The sequence below is a fragment of the Falco naumanni genome, chromosome 10 (genome assembly GCF_017639655.2).
Source record: "Falco naumanni isolate bFalNau1 chromosome 10, bFalNau1.pat, whole genome shotgun sequence".
Classification (NCBI taxonomy): Eukaryota; Metazoa; Chordata; class Aves; order Falconiformes; family Falconidae; genus Falco; species Falco naumanni.
This window is the reverse complement of record NC_054063.1, coordinates 9821092-9837175: the sequence shown is the minus strand read 5'-3', so window position 1 is coordinate 9837175 and position 16084 is coordinate 9821092. Positions and strand designations below refer to the sequence as shown.

General features: G+C 42.8%; 1 protein-coding gene across 3 annotated transcripts in view; it reads right to left on the bottom strand.

Annotated features, from left to right (window-relative positions):
• The window catches only part of MICAL2 (microtubule associated monooxygenase, calponin and LIM domain containing 2), a 132776-nt gene extending 118029 nt beyond the window's left edge, over positions 1 to 14747 (bottom strand). For all 3 annotated transcript variants that reach the window (XM_040608554.1, XM_040608552.1, XM_040608553.1), the window contains exon 1: positions 14645 to 14747. The gene's annotated coding sequence lies outside the window, so the exon portion shown is untranslated. The remainder of the gene's footprint in view (positions 1 to 14644) is intronic.
• Positions 14748 to 16084: the final 1337 nt, after the last annotated feature.

The following is a 16084-nucleotide window of genomic DNA, read 5'->3' as shown; positions in this document are numbered from 1 at the left end:
TCACTGTTTTCACAAGGCAAGCTGAGGTATAGTCAAAATTCAATTGTGATTCATCTTTTCCAGCACAGAAAAGTTTACTAGAAAATGTGAAACACCAAAAAAAGCACTTCTTAATAGTAATTGCTCATCACACAGGCTGGTTCCAAAAGCCTGAGGTTTAAACCCTCTACGTCAGACTTGTCAACAACATTGAAGTTCAGAGGTGGATGCACCTTCTCACATTGAAGTCTTTATGCAACACTGGCCATTTGCTTCCATGAGGCAAAATGACCTATGCTTAAATATGTAGAAGATGTTACAACAGGCTTTTCATTAGTCATTCTTTCATCTGGAAAATTTATTTTTCCACATACCTGTATTTCACTGTAAGCAGCAGACACTGTAGGAATGCAGGCAATTCTAAAGTGCCAAGGCAAAGAACCATGTGCATTTTTCTAAGAACTTACTTTTCTCACTGTCATCTAGTCCTAATATTTGCTTTACTACATAGAAGATTAAAAATTTCTTAACGAAAAATGCTATGGCCATGGCCAACATTAACACATACATATCTGAAAGTCCACGATAACAGTGCTTTTAGGGAGTTGAGCATGTGTTAGTGCAAAAACATCACTGCTACGTTAGACATACCAAGAACATTTTAAGACACTGCTACCATTTCATTCCCATATATTAACATGAGTTTACATGTAACAGCTACGGCTGTTTGGGAATCCTGAAATGATGCCATGTGGTGACTACATGTTGCTTACTTGAACATAAAGTTTGCAGTACCAGAATAGATTAAAGGCACCACATTTCTTTCAGCTCTGTCTTTCTGCAACTGCAGGAAGGGAAGCTGCTTCAGCGCCTCAACTCTCAAACAGTCTGTAATTTTCAGATAGAGAAAGGATGAACTAGTTCTGGGTTTTAGAGCGGCTGGTACACGAAGTCCTGTTTAGAGCTGGCTTTGTTAAAGAAAACAACAATTTAGGAAAGCAAGTGGTTTACAGAAACATCTTGGGTCAATTTGGTTTTGCTTTAGCATAGCCCAGCCTCCACCACTCATTTGGATGCCCGCCGGCCAGTGCCTCAGTGCTGCCAGACCCCCAGGGCCACGCTAGGGAAGCCGTGGGTTGGCTGTGCCCTCACCCCAGCTGCCACATGCTGCCCATGGCCCCTGCGTGGTCCCTGAGGCTGAGCTCACACAGCCCAACACCCCAGCACTGTGCTCATCCCTCACCGTGCCAGCACTGCGAAGAGCAGGAACTGGTGGAAGGGAACTGTCAGGATACTGAAAGTTTTTACTCAACTTCTGATCAGAAGAAAACTCAAATTCCATTCATCCAATGTACTTACATAAAGCAAACTAAGTGAAAACATGAAGATGTATTTCTTTATTACAGTTCCTTCATATGTAGTTCGAACAATTTTAATATCCACAGCTTACAGAGATGAAGAAGGAAAACAGAGAATTGACTATCAGAAAAAGGATGAAGAGAAAGATTTGTGGATGCAAGCTATTCACAAAGGAAATATTGTAAAGTTTTCCACTTTACAAATATGATTTAAAAAAAAAACAAAAAGCTGCTTTACTGTGCCCGAGACCTTGTATCATCTTGGACTTCTCCCAGTTCTATATCAGCACAAGTTTCTCCCTCTGTTTTGCATACAGCTAAACAGTATTGATTTTATTTCACTGAAACGTGCAACCAGATCTTTATCTACACCTCAGTTATCAAGCTTTAGTTTACTTGGAATAGAGAGTTAGCTAATGCCCTAATACAGTGGCTGTATTACCACTGTGACTAAATATCAATGCAGCCAGTGCCCCAAAAGCTATATGCACAAAACAGCATAGGCTTTGTTGCAGCATCTCTCAAAAGCGGGATGTCCTTGGAGCTCACGACATGGGGCCCTGAGTGGTCATAAACCCATGATAACAGTGCAACTCAAGTAAAGGCTGGTTCTGTGCTTTCTCAGCTATTTCATTACAGACCTTAGCAATCTGCATGTGGCACTTCGCTCTGCCATTGCCAAGCTGAGCCTGACTTTTGGCCTAGGTGTCAGCACCGTGGTGGCTGGTGATGGACAAACAGACAGAGACGGAAGGATCTGTGTTTGGACCTGGACATCTGTGTTTGGACCAAACTGCATCCTGTCATTGCCTCCATCACAGCACAATGACAGATGCTGGTTCAGGATGAGCAGCTGAAGGACCCTCATGCTCCATTCACTCCTCTGCTGCAAAGAAAACCAAAGTGGCAGAACACCACTAAAGATCATGTAGTACTTCTCAGCCTTGTAAAGCACTGGGGTGGGGGCAGAGAAAAGAAAAAAAAAAAAAAAAAAAAAGTATTTCAAAGGTACTGTTGTACAGTTTTTCCTCCTCAGCTTTTATTTCCAGCTCAGACTTCTTTTTTCTTAAAGACACATGATTTTTTTTTTCTCCACCCAAACAGTTGCTTGGAACTGCTACTCCAATTACCAAAGCAAATAAACAAGTGATACACTACACAAAGCAAAGAAAACCAGTGATATTTTCTGAAGTAAAAGCTGAATTACGATGCATTTAAATCGCAGTATTTCCCCTTTCAATTTTGAACTGAAGTTAAAAACAGGTTCTTCAGTACACGCTGCACCCACAGGCATGTGATCACAATTGAGTTTCAGGTATTGTGCAGTTATTGTATGGAGAGAAGAAAAAAAATGAAGGAGAAAAAGGCTTACACCAGAAATTTTGGACAGTTAGCACACCAGGTCCAAACAGATAAAATTTGTGTAGTATGAGCTCAACCCCATGGGAAGAAAAAAAAAATTAAAAGGCGAGTCAACATACAAACTAAACCTCAGATGAAATAATCTGGTGAGGAAGAAGTATGGCACAAGTTTATAGCATATTTATATCAGCTCTGGAAGCAAAATTTTCAAGCAGCAGCGCTTCCTTTTTCATGCAAGTCACAGGACAGCCAGATAATACCTAAAACAAACTCAAACCAGCAGCCAAAGAAAAAAAAATGACAGAAAAGGCACAGTACCATAAAAAAAAATTCATATGTGAGTCAAAACATTTCCATAATGCATTTCTAAATCAGAAATCCTGATTTAGAAATCAGAAAGGGAGCCAGGGGGTGACTGCAACAGTCACAGAATCAGCCCAGTTCTTCAAGGTACAACACGAGAGTTTTTACCCCCACCCTCATTCCTGCCAAGCACAGATCACCATGAAATAGATTAAGTTCAAATACTCCAGAATCTCCCCTGTGTGTAGCACAGATTATCACAGCAAAGGCTTTGAACATCAATGTCTGTTTGGTGCCTGGTGCAGTTAGGCAGGGTGAGGGCTGTCAGATCTTGTGTTTCTCTCAAAACCAGACTGAGCATGACTTTTTCACTGATGCTATCAACTTGGGGGAATTCCTTTCAAAGGAGGTCCATCAGACATACCACTGTCTGCATCTAGGGAAAATGGGCTTCTATCCAGCCAGATTAACCTGCTACCTTAAAATGCCACATTTAAAACCACACACAATCTCCAAGGATATATTACACTCATTTGGCTTGTGAGCACATACCTCAGGGCTCCTGCCACCACTAACGATGTGGAGCCCTTCACGAAAAACTCTTTTGTTGTATTTCATATGACAGCTTATTTGTGCTCCATGATCCAAAGCCTTCCTCACCCCACAACATATAGCTGGGATTCTTCCACCTCCACCCATTGCTGACCACCCATCCTGCCAGTGAACATGACCAGCACGCTGCCTCTGGGGGAGCAACACCAGCACACAGAAAAATTCAGAAGCCTTACTAGCAGAGTGTTTGCTTACCAGATGTCCTAGTGCAGCAAGTCAACAACATTCAGAACATTTTATTCATAGCTTTCTATGATTGACATGATAGGATTCTTCAATTAATAGTTTATTTTTTTCACTGCAACAAAAGATGCCATAAAAGGAGACTAAAAAGAGGTGTAAGAGGTGTAGAGGTGTAAGTTACAGATGCTGAGTTACATGAGTGGCCACTACAGTCTCTTCTGTTGCTGCCCATAAGATGTGCACGTGAAATGGTGCTTTGAATATATAAACTGGATATAAGGGAGATTACCAGAAAAAAAGAGCAGAAGGCAGCACTTCACTGGATTCCTAATATCTAGCGTATCAACTAATTATGAATCAACTTTTTGCAGAGCATATTTCCCCAAGGCATCTTGGCAAGCAGTGTATGGTAATGCATGAACAGTTCACCTTGGTATTTTCAGGTCAGACTATATCCTAACTGACTCAGTGCAACATCAGGCAGAAAGCACCCTTCCTTTCTAAAAACAGAAGCTGACAGCTTTGCACAGGCCTCTTACAGCCCATCTTCTTGCATCTGGGGCAGCTGCACTTATGTTATTACTCCTTTTACCTCGTGGCAGACCTTTACTGGCAGGGCCACTCCAGAGTAACCAGGTCTCATAGCACTCCAGCAGAGGTCTATTAATCATCAGCAGGTCAAAAGGTCAGATTAGTAAATCTGCTTAAGGCGTATGCCTGACAGGCAGGGGCAAGGATTTCAACCAAGGACATTCAGCGCAGCCACTGCTAACGTGACTCCTCTTCCCTGGATCTACAAAATGCCCAAGCAAGCCGAAGTGCACTGCACTTGCAGGCACTACCTTCCCTGAGCAGTCTGTCCAGGCTCTGACAGCCTGCTGTAACCTTACAGGCACAGATACTTCACGTGTTAAGAAGTACAATAAATCCAACATGTTTATATTTCCAAGACAGAAGACCCAGATCATTAGCAACAGTTACCAACACAATTACCAAAGTTCTCAAATGGATTTCTCTGCATTACTGCCCACATCCTATTTTTCTGATCCCTATGAGGCTGCACACCAGGGCATCTCACAGCTTGAAGTTGAAAATTTTACTGCTAGAATTGTAATCAAAAGCAACAGAAACATAAGCTAGAATACAGGCTTAGAGGAGAGGGAAAAAAAAGTAAAGTAAAAACACAACCTGAATGAGCAACTAATACACAATTTTGGTGGAAGAAAGAAGAAAGAACCTTTGGCTCAAGTCTCACTGCCACTTGACACTGTCTTACAGAAGTTCACAACAGTTTTGTGACACTGACCAAAACATTCAGGTCACAGTACCTTGAGTGAGATTTTTTGAACGTGCTATACAAGCAAAAAGTTCAGCTGTTTCCACCTCTCCTTAGCATTGGCAAGGTTATCATTACACTGTGTCACTGCTGTAAACCAAATCCAGTCATCTACAATTGCACCACTGAGAAGATGGCTCTGCTGAAAACAGGGGAGGGACTGCATCTGCTGGGGTGTGCCAAGCGAAACTCATCAGCATCACAGCACATGACTAAGCATGTATTCGGGTATGTCAATACTCAACCACCCATTTGAAAATAAAGGTAACTTCTTCTATCTCCCCCCCCACACACTGATCTGTAAATACGGGAAAAGACAGAACATTGCAAAAAAAGTTTAAGAAGTCTTAACAAGAAAAAAGCAACACACCACAAGACATGAAACAAGTGTTCACACAGGACAATGACTGTTAATATTCTATTCAAGATTAAATGGATTGGATAAGGAATACTAGAAATGTGGATCCTTTTTCAAAAAATAAAAAGGTGACTGCAGATACACTTGACAGAGACTATTCATGTGAATACAGGACTGCAAGGTAAATAAATAATTAATGTAAATGTTGCCTTTTTTGCTTAATTTAATTGTGGAGGTAATACTTATGTTGTCTATATTAGTTTCTAATGACTAGGTTCAGAACAACCAATTAATTTTAATTTCAAATTCCCCAGACCTGGCAGAAAAGAGAAAAGCTCTCTCTTCTGGTTATCTTCACCCAAGAAAGCAGAATAATCCTTAAAATCCTAATGAAATCATAAGTCAAAGGAAGAAAACACTGTTTGGCTTCACCTCCTCCTCCAAAATTAAAAAACATATTAATTTCAGCCCTGTATCTGGCATAATATCCCAGCAAAATATTAGACAACAGACAAAACTCATAGGGAAAGTAAAAAACTTGGATTCAAGACATAAGCTGCTTCTCAGCATGACAAAGGTGTATTTTTCTTATTAAAGAAACAGTCATTAAAATTAAATGTAATGAAGGCTTCCATGAATTCATCAGAAGTGCTGATCACAACCCTACAAAGTCTGTTGATACCTAGCGGGGAAGTCAAAGTAATGAAGTACGCTTGCATTTTACTTTTTAGAAGTACCAGTAATTCTCTCTCACACATTTTCAATAAATTTTGCACATGTGTTGGCATACTGGCTGCACAACAGCCAGTTAGGCAGATAGACAAGGAAAACCTTGCCATTCTTTGCTTCTCTGTATGTTACGTCAGTAGAGCAAATAAAACTGAAAAGTAGTGGTTCACAGTCTCTTTGTGCTCTAGAACTATTAGAGTAAAACACCTGTGATGTATCTACATCATTATTTACTTCTAAATTAGATCTTGTATGCAAATGCAGACTTGCTATACTATATATGCCATTCCTTTAGTTATCTCAGAAATCAGTGAACTAAGAGACAAATAATTATACAGCTGTTTTCCAGAAGCCAGTGTTTACAGTTCTAATGGCTTGAGATTTCAAATGAGCCAGATTGCCTTACAAACTTGTATCCTATTAAGTTCTGGGTCAGTTATGTCTTGTTGAATGTTTTACTTCTCAAAGAACTCACAAAGCTTTACCTCAAAGAGCAGAGTTTCATATTGACATTGCTTTGTAGAGCTACCTGCTTTACTTGACCATCAGAAGGATGCATATAAATGCTCCGTTAGAAAAAGCTGAGTCAAGAAACTCTGTCAGTGTTTAGTCATTTGAGTCATTTTATTGAATGTCAGGCTGAACCTTGGACTTTGTAAGAGTAAAGTATTGTGAACAACGTGCAAGAATGCCTCACCTTGTTCTGAAATAGCCATGTAATTCCTTTTGTTCTCTATTAATGCATGATGAACATACAATAAATGGGGGACAAACATTTTGACTCTGTAACTGAGCTTGAAGATGCTTCTATGCACAAGTTACTAATAACACCGATCCATTCGTTGTCAGCAGCTAAAGAAATACCTATATACAGGCTCAGTGGTATATATTTAAATGCATGCATAAAGAAGGCCTTAAGACGTTATCAAGCTTCTGAATTTGTCATGAAATAGCAGTAGAAATATTGCTGGAGCCCTCTACATGCATGCATTCAGGAAACAATCACAGCTTCTTCCTCAGTAAAAAAGAAAATGGAGAGAAAGAATATAACCCCCCCCCTCAGCATTTTTGCATAGGCAAGTGTAAGATAAAGACCTTGTGTATCTCCTTTCCCACATAAATACACAGAGGAAAACTCCCCATTGTGGAGTTTCATTCCCAGATGACAAGGCAAGCCAGACAGAAACCATCTTCTCTGAGCAAGGGGCCAGCATCTACCTCTGCCACCTACACCCAGCCTCTGCCAAGCTCCTGGTGCACAGCACAGATCCTCCTTCCCATGCCAGCACCTGCTGCTTTGCACCTCCCAAAGCCATCTCCCTCACAGCCCCAGGATACCTTAAGCACAAAAGCAAAAGTACTGAGGCACAAAACTGCCCGAGGTCAGCATTCCCCCAAGTCCACCTCCAAGGGAGAAGTGATGCTTCCACAGGAATAAAGCCATTCCCCTCTGTACGCTATTCTACGTTTATCTTGAAAATTGGTATGTGAAGTATTCACTAAAATTACCCCACAGAGGATATTAAAGGCAATGTTTTCCCCCTCAACATGCACAAAGCAGGTTGGCCTAGCATATATTAACCTATTTTCCTGTCCACTTATCTAAGCATCAAAGTTACAAATAAGATGCAGCTGACCTGTAGCACTGGTTGTGTCTTACTGCACCGTACAGAGTAGCTCTGCAGTATGTGCTGGGGAGTATTACATTACTCATCACCCCTCTGCTGCACTTTCAGCTCAGATACCTATTCCCAAATATATACCAGGTACCAGGACAAGACCCAGTGCTTCATTAAATATTTGGCACATTGTCTCAAATTACCTTTGACACACAGGGTTATTTATACATCACAGCACATTGCATGCCTCTGCGACAAGATAGCATCACACAATACCATATGTCAGGAATGCAGGCAACAGATTTAAACCAATCCCCACTTCAAGACCCTTTTACTAGGAAGCAGGTCACAAACTGAGTAATATCCGTTTTATGCACTGAAAAATATATGCTATTCATTTCCAGGAAATAAAGTCAACCACCCTAATCCTACTTCCTTCTCACATACAGCCTCCATCAGAACAACTGAAAGACAGTGTCTTAACAGGTTTGCTGTTGGGATGTATTTCGTTTTTTATATAAGTCTTACTCTCCATAATGCATTTGTTAGGACACCAAATATTGACTTGGTGCAAGGGCAGAGTTTCAGAGAGTAATTACAGCAAAGGGTATATTATTCAGTATCCACTGAACCCCACTTTGAATATGCACCAGTAGCTCATATTTATGGAGCTTGTTTCCAAGCCTTAAACATGGACATTTCTGATATTCATACAACCACATTAATGTTCTGAACACAAATACAGAGGAGTGTCAGCTGTTACTTTTAAAAAATCTATAGATAGAAATGGGAGGAACCTACAATCTACATTTATCCTATGAAGCAAAACTGAAATCAGAAAAATCGCTCCAGGCTTCAATATTCTTCTGTTCCTACAGCTGTGAAATTACTTAATTTTCTGAACCGATAGAAACAGTTGGCTGCATAGGTGGCAGCCATAGGAATTTGTAGCACCTTGAATTTGAACCCCTGTGAAAGGGGAAAACCAAATACTGAGCAGAAGGCTAGGAGTCTGGATCTGAAAGAGAACTCATTCACATAAATTATCCAAACCCAAATATCACATTTCATCAGCTGTTCCTTCAGTCCAGCTAGGATGGAAGTGAGACCTGGAGAAGTCAGTTTTATTCTCAGGATGCTCACTCCTTTAAAGCCTCCAACAGGAGAAGAGCAATGGTGATTCAAGCATACAAGTACATACCGTGCCAGATCCACAGCTGGGGTAAAACAGCGATGACAAGATTTTTAATGAATAAATAGAAATCACCACTGACTACACGCTACCATGAAGTCAAGCCCAAGTACTTCCTGCAGCACAAGCCCTGAGTTTTCTACTAATCAGCTCAGACTGCTAGTTAAAATTATTCCCCAGCTCAACACAAGGTGACACAGCACAATGAAAATCCATAATAAACAGCCTGATCACAAGCATATACAATAGATGATCCCGTACAAAAGAAAGCTGATCTCATGGGCAAGCAGAAACCAAAAGCTACCCAGGATCTTGCAAAGTTCATTAAGGCTAACGTTTAACCAGAGGGGGTTTGCAGCTGGAAAGGGTGTCAGCAGAGAACATTGTGCTGCGTTATGAATTTCTCCCTTGCTTTTACCAACTGCCTTCAGAGACTGCATTTGTTTCTCTAAATCCTTCTGTGCAGCTCCCTGTGAGCTCAAGTTTAGAGGCCAAGGGTACTGGAGATCCCTAACACCACTAACAGATGGGACTCACCTCAGCCAATAACACAGATTACAGTCACTACAGTACACTCTTATCTGATTACACACAAAAAACCCAATTCCACTATCTGCCCAACCTAAGCCTTCTCAAAGAGGGGGGGAAATTTGTCTTTTGTTCCTCCTGCTTTGCTTTTTTCAAAACCGTTGATTTTTTTCTGACCTTCATCATACACAATTTACACATGATAGACTAGGAAAAAACATCTTGGAACATTCAAAAGCCTTCCAATTGGCTATTGGAGTTGCCTATTCATGTAAGAAAATAGCAAAATATGTTATCTGAACTGAGCCTTTTAATGTACTCCTTCAAAAGTGATACTATATTAAAAAAAAACCAAAAAAACAAACCAACAAAAACACCACACCATGAAATATGCAGAAGAGTTAAGATAAGCAAATTGCCATAAGACTATTTAAAGTTGATTACAAAACATCCCCACATAGTCCCAACAAAATTTTCACATGGCTTTGGAAATTCTATTTTGATGCTTGGCTATGGCAGTTACATGGAAGGATGAGCACTAACACCCCCTTGGGCACTGCCTCAGCCTACACAGGCAAGAAGCTGCAAGCTTAAAAGGTCTGAGAAGGATTTACCATGAACTAATGGACCCAAAGAACCTGCTTTTTACAAAGACAAAACTCCGTAACACACACTTACGGTGCCAGGCACAGTCATTTTAAAAACCAAAGTGGTAACATCCACTTGGTTGAATGCAGCAAGTGGAGAAGCCACTGGCATTGTTTGTCTAGACCAATGCAGATGAGATGCCAGTGACAAGAACAAAAGTTTAAATCTAATCCACATATTCCCATCACACAATTCAATAAATTATCTGCCTGAAGGAGTCAGGCCCCAGACAGAAAGTTTTTGGAGACAAGTTAACAAAATGTAGCAAAGTGTCCAAAACCAGACAGGCAGGTGATCTCTGAACCCATGGTTTGTCTTCATAACTATTCCCTCCTCACCAGCTCTTACTATCACAGCTCTAGGATGGAGGAAAAAGCAAGAAGAAATGAATGCAAGTTTCCTTCTAGTTATATCAGTGTGACTTGGACAGAGAAATGAAAATAATTAGAACTCTAACTACATATAAGCTAGGGCATTAGTGTCTATTATAAATTGTGTTGTGGTAGAGTCTACCTTTCCCAAGACAGAATGGGGCTTCTCTTGCCCCCCACCCTACACAGTAAACTGGCGACAAAAATCTGGGGGAGATTATAAAACGAAACAACCTCCCCCCCCCAAACATAAGCCCTCACTGAACAAGGGTTTATGAGCTCAGAGCAGGAAGAGGGCTTGATAGCACACGCGGCTCAGATTTAAGCACAAGTCTGAATTTTTTTCCTTTCATGGAACTGAGACTCTAAATATGACTAAAGATCATTTTGGGGAAGTTTTGACTTGCTTGTAAATGTAACTATGCTTAGATGAAAGAGTTATTCTTAGTCATCTTCTCCATGTCAAAAATAAACCCAGCAATTTCCAGAATGTGTCACAATACAATATTAACTATGTATCTGCATGGTCACTGAATCAGTGGGACACTTAATAGCCTTAATTTAGAATATATATCTTTTCTGGAAACAGTCTAATGTACCATGCTGGAATACCTCGAACTACTAATACCGCTTCTGAAGGAGTCTATTTGCAGTATAAACACCTCTAAACCTGGTCCTAGCAATGAGCAAAGCAAACAGTGTGCCACCCCTTACCAGCCAGGCTGCCAGACACAGAGTAGCAGCTGCATTTTTCAAATTAATGGACTCCTCACACAGAAAGAGCTTGAAAAGAAGAGGTGCATCGAAGAAACAATTTGCTCATACACGAAGTGCACACGTTAAACAGGTACACACATATTATACAGATAATGCATGCCAGGCTGCCGCTATAGACTACAAACCAACTCCTCAGCCTTCCTGTAGTTTGTTGGCTCCACAATACACCACGCAAGCAAACTGAGAAAACAGCAGGACCATACAGGGAGGCAGACCTCAGTTTCAGTCATCTGAAATTGTCTTCGTTTTAAGGGAAGCAAAACACACTGTGCTCCTAAGAAGCAAAGCCTCTTCCACTAGAAAACAGAGTGTTTCTGCTGATGCCAGGGGAATCAGAGACGAGGGACTCCTGAGGAACAGATACACGTTACCAAGGACTCACAACAAATGTTACAGCCACGTGGAAGAGCCCCAATGGGAAGTATCTAGCATTTGAAAGTTTTCCCTTGAGTTTTCAAGATACTAATTATAAAATACCAGAGCAGTGACACAGCTGGAGCAGATACAAGGTACGTGCTAAGAGAGGTGAAAGACTTAAAGTATACTCATGGAGAAGCCGGATAGTGATCACCTCTCTTGTTTTATGGTTTCTTACACTTAAAGAACATCTCCAGACAAAAACCAGGCTCTCTCATCTCCGCAAGCAACAGGACATGGACACGAGGCAAGAAAACTCTGCTTCAGAATATCTTAGAAAAACCAAAATCTTTCAAGATCATATTTACTTCTAGATTCTAGACAAAACAGAAGGAAATCTCAACCCCCCCACAAACAGCAGCACAACACCACCATCAGGGATACTGCACTGCCACACATCTTTAGAACAACATTAAGGCAACTAAGAACGAACAAACAAACAAACAAGAAGCTCAGAGTTTCAAACAGAGATGGCTTCTCATTTCTGTATAATTTTCTGTAAATTTCTGTATACTGGTTTGCTAACAATTCACCTAGTTTCACAGACAGGGCAGGAAAAGTCACATCACTTGCTACAGACCACATGGCAAGAAGAATTTGAATGCAGCAACCTTCAGTTTTCCATCAGAACTTCATTTCTCCACCACAGAGAATAAGCTGCATCTCCAATACCTTTTTCTAGCACTATGAAGAGAACAGCAGTCACCAAAGTCAAGCAGCATTTTAAAACCTTCGTTTGCCAGATATCAACTTGACAGCTCTGTTTAGCATTTTTTGCAGCAACAGTCTTGAAAAGAACTGAATAAAACGCATGAGTGAACGCGCTGGTACCTGGCTAGCCGGCCCCATCAGAAAGCAGCCTCCCAGCATGGAGAACCCAAGACGCAGGAAGAGGACGGAGAATTTCTCAGCTCAAGGCTTTAGCTGAAAAAGACCATTCTGCCCGTGCAGTAAGTAGGTGTGTCCACTTACACCAGCTGATTTATGGAATACTGATGTCTTCTAACATATGTCACTGGTGACCCCATCACCCCAGCCCTGTACTATTGCCACTGCAGGCTCTGCTATCTGCCCGAGGGGGGGAGGCAGTGAGGTGGGGCCAGATTCAAGTCAGGGGAGTAAAGTGGCTAATTACTGCTTTGGGCAGCAAGTGAAATGGTTACAAAGACAAATACAGCACTTGTATTTTAAAGACAACTTCTGTTTTCAGGCAGAGAACTGTAAAATTGTTGCAGACTTTCTCAGTTTCTAAAGAAGCGAAACATGTCAAAAACCCAGGCTGAACACAAGATTCAGTCTGAGTAAGACTAACATCAAGGATGTGTTGAGTCAACTTAATTCTAAGTCTTAAAATGTATTATGACCTCATAATGCACAGAGAAAAACTGTATAATATCTCCAGAGTTAGAAGCAAAAGTTTGCTGATGCTTCAGTACAGTATTTTAGAAGCACATTTTTCAGATGCATCCTCCAGAAGGGATAAAACCCACTGTATTTAGAGGAAGACCCAGATACTTCAAACTAAGCATATGGACATACACTTCTTTAGAGGGCTTGTGCAAATGATAACAGACATGAATTCCAGTTTGGCTGATGGAAATGTGTTTTCCACCCTTGTAGTATAATTAGCAATCAATACAGAGTGGCAAAAGAAGGAAGCAAGATGCCCTCTTTTCTCCCAGATCAAGGCACTTGGTGAACATCAATTAGATGTTAATATCCCTGGGAGGCAAGCGTGACAAGTCTTATTAAACCATTTTAAAGATTAGGACACTGAGTCACAGAGAGATTAAGAACTTCCTCAAAACCAACAGCAGAGTCAGAGAATGGGCAGCTGCACCCCAGCTGGGCCTGGCAACAAACTGCACTGCTCCACCTTATTGCAGGACTTAGAGTCTCTAAGGAGATGAAAAAAGAAAAGAAGGGAAAAAAAAGAAAAGAAAAGAAATCCACACTCATATGAAGGTTCCTGGCCATACCAACATGCCTTAGTTTTGACCTGCAGGGCGATACAAGAATGCAGTTTGGTTTCCACAGTCAGATCGCATTTTGGCTTAAAGTACCGGCAAGGTTGCCAATTGTAAACGATTTTTAAAGTCGACAGAGACCTCCAGATCTTTTCCGATAAGCTTGAGAGAGAGCTTACAACTTTTTGATACTGGTTCAACCGTATAAACCTAGGTGCAAATAAATCTCCAACCCCGGGTCTTCCAGCCAGCCCATGGCCAGCTGATCTGAATTCGAGTCACATGCTGGATTTACACACTGAAAATGCAGTGAAAATGGCAAGACAATTACTGTCACAGGCTAACGCATACTTCAAAGCACAAAGAAAAACCCAACAGATGCCACATTCAATCAGCTCAAAAGGTGAGCAGAGGAGGATGTTACGCTGATTAACACACTCATTAAGACGCGTCCGAACTAATAGCCCACTTCAGTGTTGTAACACATTCAGAAAGCATTTTGCTGCCTTAATCGCAGGGTACTCACAGAGCCGAAGATTATTCCCACTTTTCCCGCGTCGCCCTCCGCCACAGCCCGAGGCGACCCGCCGTCACCCCGCGTTACTACAGACGCGCAGGGGGCTGTGACTGCCCGCAGCTGCGCAACGGCCACGGCCGCCCCAGACCCCAACCCGCCGGGTCGAGCCCAGCCTGCCGGGCGCGGGCACCGGTCCCGCCAAGAGCACCGGCCCCGCCGCTCCGCCACGGGCACCGGCCGCCCGCGCCCTGCCAAGGGACAGCGCGGCCCCGAGCGCCACCGCCCGCGGAAGCCGAGACCGGCCCCGGGTACCGCCACCCGCGGGGAGCCCCGGTCCCACCGCACCTGCTCCGCCAGCAGCAGCGCGCCCCCCGCCCCGTGGACCTACCGGCACTGGCGGCACTCCGCATGCTGCCCGCCGCTCGGCTCGGCTCGGCACGGCACGGCGCCGGGCGGCTCGGGGCGGGGCCGGCGGGCCGGGGCGGGCCAGGGCGGGCTGGGCGCCCCAGCCCCGTGCGAGCCGCCGCCGGGCGCCCCCTGTGCCGGGAGCAAGGTGCGATCCCCGCCGCCCCGGGCACGCAGCCCGCTTGGCCGCGGCCCCGGGCCCGGCGGGAGGCAGTGGCTCACCTGCGGGCCGGGCCGCCGCGCTCGCCGCCGGGCACCCCGGGTAGGCGGCACCTGGGTATGGGGCAGCGGCGGGCGTGCCCGCACCCCCGGCAGCCCCTAAAGGGGGAACTCGGAAACAGTTGCTTCTCGTCCGTTTAGGCTCTAAGTTTGAGGAAGCTCAAAGGCTGTCATATTCGGGAGCTTTAAGATTTCAGACGGCAAGCAAACGGAAAGCTGCCGGAAAGAAAGTTCAGGACTGACAGCTAACATCACTAACAGCGCTTGTGCTACAACTGCTCGACTTTTACCCACAACAGCAACGTCTTGCTAACGGTAGAAGTGAAGTTTTATGAAAAAAAAGTAAAGAAAAGGGGTTGAATTGAAATGCTGCAACAGGGAGGGTAAAACGATCCACAGTTAAAGCCCGTATCTGCTAACCTCAAGGTTTGATAAAAACCTCAGCAGGCCTACTTTATAGATAACTTGAAACCATTCATAAGTATTTTGACATATGCCACACAGACACTATACCTTAACCGATTCTGAGGAAGGCTGTGGCAGAACGAGGGAGCAGGACCCCAGTCTGCCACCATGATATGAGCTACCCAACTTTTTTCACACCTGCCTGCTATGCGGCAATTTTAAAGCTGCTTTGGATAACGTGGAGAGAAAACCAGTGTGAATGTGGCCCCATTTATCCATGCACGGCTGAATGTAATACAATCTCTAATGAGCCAAGCATTTAACCAAGTCTCAAAAGTAATTTGTTGACTTTGAGGTAAGAATTTTGTTGTGGAAAATGCCTCTTGTTTGGGTTGAAATTTGTCTTCTAGCTCCTTGCATCGTGCTTGGCTGAACCAAAGGTTTACTCAATCATTAACTTTTGAGTTGCAACATGTTTATCTGCTTATTTAACCTTGGGAGTATTAAATGTACTTTTTCCTCAAAGTGATAGAAGATAGAAATAATGGTGCATACCATTTCCCTGTTATCTAAAAGACTATCTTCTTTAGCAGCCTTGAGGAAGGCAAAACCAAGGAATGAGAAAATGCTCTTGGCAAACTTCCAGTAGAAGTGATCTGTAGTTAGCAAAGGGGGTTGTGCATATGAAAGAAATGATATCTATATGATTTGCACAAAGTCTTCCTAGTTTCAGTCCAGCATTGAGAGCCACATGAAAGCAACATTCCTCCACAGAGAACCTGGAAAATACAGTAAAAAA